Source organism: Agrilus planipennis, unplaced genomic scaffold, assembly GCF_000699045.2.
Source record: "Agrilus planipennis isolate EAB-ADULT unplaced genomic scaffold, Apla_2.0 scaffold51, whole genome shotgun sequence".
NCBI lineage: Eukaryota > Metazoa > Arthropoda > Insecta > Coleoptera > Buprestidae > Agrilus > Agrilus planipennis.
In genome coordinates this window covers 502,254-506,548 of record NW_020438915.1, presented here as the reverse complement: position 1 = coordinate 506,548, position 4,295 = coordinate 502,254, and the positions used below count along the sequence as shown (strand labels likewise).

At 33.4% G+C, this 4,295-nt stretch overlaps 1 protein-coding gene across 1 annotated transcript in view; it reads left to right on the top strand.

Annotated features, from left to right (window-relative positions):
- Positions 1–4,295, top strand: part of LOC108732988 (adenylate cyclase type 6) — an 89,927-nt gene that overhangs the window by 19,690 nt on the left and 65,942 nt on the right. The gene's annotated exons all lie outside the window — the stretch shown is intronic.

Below are 4,295 nucleotides of genomic sequence, written 5' to 3'. Positions count from 1 at the left end.
GTAAATATTTACATTTTTAATATCTACCTATTAAAAGGAAGCAGTATATTTTTGTTTATATTTATAACATGCTTATAATGTGCTGTTTATTAATTAAATCTATCTTTAACAAAATCATAAAAACCCAAAAAATTAATTGTTCAGTTATTATTTGAACAGAATTACGCAATAACGCTTTGATGTTATTTCTATAATGAAGTGAGATAATTTGTAACAATTGGATAGGGACAACGAAATTTAATAAATCGACGAAAGTACAACTAAAGAGAGTGGAATGAACAGAGGTAGATTTTTCTGAATCGTTTTAACGAAAACCTGTTACTATTTTTAGAAAGAATTTTTCTTTTTCCTAATGGTCGTTATCCAAAACACAATCTAAGTAAAAAAGGATGCTGAAAAAGGAGTTTTTGTATTGAAAAATGATCTAAATTTTTGTCTTTCTAAAGGACAGCAAGCCAGTCTAGATAAATCCTTGTATAAGGTCTTTTATAAAAAAAAAATATATACATCACGTTCGTTCCTGTATCCACTGATGTTAAGGTTATTAAAAGCACACAAGTGGTTTTTAACGTTCAAATTCAAAACCTACGTAGCAGTTTGTAATTTTATTGAATATTATATGGTGTATCGTTAAAATCTGCAATACATTGTAAAAAATGCCTACGGCAAAGTTTTGATAGCAGATTTGAGCGTTATGGACCACAAGCCTTATTTCGTGTGATGGGAATGTAAATGGTTTATTGATTATCTATAAGCTTACCGCAGGATGGCGAAACTCTCTATCTTCGTTAACAAACGATTTTACAATTTTAATTTGATGCCTAATATATAGATTTTAACTGCAAAGAATTCCAACAGTATTTTTTGGAAGATAGACACTTAAAGAAATTTTTATGTTTTGATAAAAGTAGTACTCCTTATGCTTTATTTAACCTAAATTTATTCATCTACATTATATTACTACATCATTCTTCTTTACCATATTCCATATTACAAAACGTTTTCATTAAATTAAACCACAATCACTTTATCACCAAATTGTTTTTTTACCTCTTTCATTTATTTATTTTTTATCCCATCTCCAAAAGTATGTCTCAAATAATCAATTCCTTTTCTACATTCTTCTGCATTTTTACAATTGTATAGTTCTACCTACATTACGTCAAAGTCTTCTGTTTTGATTAAACCATAGCATCTTGGACATCGAAACAGAGCTAGGGCTCTATCTTCTAACTAGAGTTTATTTATAATATTAGGTGTATTTAAATTAGCATTCGAAAGTACATTCTTTGTTTTTATTGTTTTCAGATGGGTGGTAGTGCGAGGACTACAACTGGGGTTCAAGAAAATGGTTCTGCAACGTGTAATAGTCCTGAAAAGGAAGATGGAGAGAATATGCACCTGTTTTCGAACAAGCCCCTCAATAAATCTAATCCTACATGTACGTCAGCTTTAAAAAAGCAATTTCGAAAACTTTGCGGGAGCACTCAGTTTGATGATCCTCATGTAAGTTTTCCATTATGATTTATTTACTTGGAGGAAGATGTTGGGATAAATCTATGTAATGTACATACCTACTTATATGTATATCGCGAATTTTTTAAGCTTTCCACTTAAAGTTCTTGAATATCTTTGGAAAAGTGTTGTAATGTTGAACAAAAAAGAGTAATATTTAATATTTATTTAAAATCAACCAATACATTTCATTTTCGTTCCTATCAATGATTGGGTACATTTTCTGGGTGCTTAAGAATATTTTATACATTAAATCTGTTGCTGAGATGGTGAGATTGACATTTTTGTACCAATCAATAAGTTTATATGCGAAATTGCCGACAGGGCATTCACGGAAAGGAAATCGCTTTCGACGATAACAAGATTTTTTCACAAAGAATTTCACTTTATAAAAGGGAGACGTTTCTGTTTGATATACAATGTAATTTTCTTTTCGATGTGTTCATTTACATACGGTATGTGTCTCGCGAGATTTTATGTTTAGGAGAAGGTAACATTTTTAAGGAAAGAATCTCTTTTGGGTGATATTTAACGAACATTCATTAATATACCTGGTATAATATACAGTGGTTCAAGGGAAATCATAATCGTGACATAATACGTAACCAGACGACAAAAAAAAGCAGATATGTATAGGCAGAATAAATGAGTTATTTCAAAGCCAAATAACTCATTGATTTCTAATCATACCTCACATCAAATGATACCACTTCGTTCAAAAAACAATGCTCTCTTTAATGCATAATTGATAATTAATAATACCAACGTTCAAAGGTGATCTGTCCGTCCGTTAATTGGTAAAATTTTGGCGTTATTCTTTTAATTTCGTCGAGTATTTTGTTGATATGTTGGCTTATTACTGACCGATTGATTTTGAGCGTTTTGATCATGTCGACGGATTCTTCTTTTTCAAGTCATTGAATGAGGGTTTACGGTTTCTGATTTCACCTTTAGGGTCTACTCTTTGACGTCCTATTATTATTGTTCTATTATTTAATTAATTATCAAAGAAAACATTAAAAAATAGGTTATTTAATGAAATCACATGGATTTACATTACAGAATAAAAATTGCTTCCCATATATCCAACTGTTTGTACTTTCTGGTTCAGTTACCGCTAGTTTTCTGCTTCGAATTGCTTCACTTAAAACTTGTCGCTTTTCGTAACTGCAAGTAGCGACAGCGTATCTTTCTAACTTTAATTCAACGGGAACTATGCAGTTCTCTTAGGACTGATTAATACTTTTCAGAACCGCTTGGATTATCCATGAAACTGGAACGAAGTAGTTGAAAACGCTATTCTGAAATAAATGTACGTAATATGAATGCCAGCGCCAAGACAGTAGAAAAAAAAAACAATGTATGTAATTATAAATTTAAACTTTCAAGGGTTTTTGTGAAACATGATATGAATAGGATGACAGTTAAGTAAAACAGTATGGAATGTTTTACCAGTTTTTAGTACTAATTGCTTTGATAGATATTGTTTCAATCGGCCTCATCATTATCAAGGGTAACTGTCCGAGATAAAAGTCTCTCAGAGTCTCTGAAAGCGAGACTCGAGTCTCCGTCTCTCATCGAGTCTCTCTGGTGTCGCTGAGAGAAACTGTCAAGAAAACTATTTAGCGTCTCTGAACGAAAGACTCGAGTTGCTCATAGTGAGATCCTCATTTCGTATCCAGTTTCAGAACGAGAAACTCGAATCTCTGAATTAACAATTTTATCGTTCGAGTCTCTCATACAGAGACTTTGCTTTTAAGAATAGATTTTATGTGTTCATTAATTCTGGTTTGGAAAACTCTACCTGTTTGCCCTTTTAAATCTCAGTTAATGTATTCAATAGCTGAGATCTGCAACTTGCTAAGAATATTTTTAAAAGCTACATGAATTTAATAAACCGTTTGAATCTGTAATGTTTTCAATCGATTAGGTATACGATCGCATCAGTGTCAGACTTTTTTAGCATGGTCTTGTTTCTTAGAAATAGCTGAAGATGTTAGACTAATAAGGTCTATGCCATATGGCCTCATAGTTTTGAAAAGGAAGTCAAGCATTTAACACAGTTCTTTAGAGAAAACTTCTTCGTACCTACGTATAACTGATCTAGAAATCAAAACCTGTAGGGTTTTCCCCTTCATAAGCGACTGTTTGAAAATTTAAATAAGAAATAGGCGAGATAGGTTAGTAGGACACTTTCTCAGGCATGAAGGTCTAGTCAGAGACATACTAGATGCAGAAACGGAAGTTGGGAAGGGTAGAGGTAGACCTAGATTAGATTACTGTTCGCAAGTAGTTAAGCATGTGGGTTGTTCTAGTTTTAGGGAAATGCGAAGATTAGCTCAAGATAGGAAAGAGTGGAGGTACGTGTCCAACCAGTCTTAGGACTGACGATCTTATGATGATGAAAATAATAAGTCAATAAGAAATAGGCGAGATAAATTGGTAGGACACCTTTTCAAGCATGAAGATCTAATCAGAAGCAGAAACGGAAGTTGGGAAGGGTAGAGGTAGATTTAGATTAGATTACTGTTCGCAAATAGTTAAGGATGTGGGTTGTTCTAGTTTTGGGGGAATGCGAATATTAGCTCAGGATAGGAAAGAGTGGAGGTGCCTGTCCAACCAACCGAGCGGCATGGCCTAGAGGTCTAGACCATTGCTTAGCATTCGGGAGGACGCCGGTTCGATTCCGGGTCCGTCTGCCTTGGTCCAAGTTTTTCTGTGGTTTCCTTGGATCACTTAGGCAAATGCTGAGGCAGTAATATTCCACAGATAATCTTTCA